A 663-nucleotide genomic window follows, 5' to 3' on the forward strand; every position below is an offset into this window, starting at 1 on the left:
GGGCCAGAGGAGGCCACTCGCATGATCCGGGGACTACAGGGCAGACCCTACAATGAGAGACTGCGGGACCTGAACCTGTTCACAAGAGAAGGCTGAGGGAGGATGTGGTGACCGTCTATAAACTCACTAGGGGGGACCAGAAGGGTTTGGGGGAGACCTTGTTTCCCCGAGCGCCCCCCGGCATAACAAGGAATAACGGCCACAAGTTGTTGGAGAGGAGGTTTAGATTAGACATCCGTAACAACGACTTCACGGTCAGGGCGGCTAGGAGCTGGAACCAACGTCCACGGGAAGTGGTGCTGGCTCCTACCCTGGGGGGCTTTAAGAGGAGGCTTGATGCCTACCTGGCTGGAGTCATTTGAGCCCAGTTTTTCTCCCGCCCAGGGTAGGGGTCGGACTTGAAGAACCCCACTTCTGTGATTCTATGAAAAACGTGGTGTGTACAAAGACCCACCGTGCCCTGAGGTATTTATATCCCCCAGGCACCAGGCAGCCTAAAACTCACTGCTCTCACCCCAGGTACCCTGGCTCAGCAAGCACAGCTAGGAACTGAACACCAGACTCGCACCATGGAGGAATTTCACCCTGGGCTCTCAGCTCCCAGGCTCAACCCCCTCCTGAGGATGGATCTGAGCCCGAGTATCTCACTCACCCCTCACCAGA

The sequence above is a fragment of the Crocodylus porosus genome, unplaced genomic scaffold (genome assembly GCF_001723895.1).
Source record: "Crocodylus porosus isolate Cpor-Errol unplaced genomic scaffold, CroPor_comp1, whole genome shotgun sequence".
NCBI classification, from domain to species: domain Eukaryota; kingdom Metazoa; phylum Chordata; order Crocodylia; family Crocodylidae; genus Crocodylus; species Crocodylus porosus.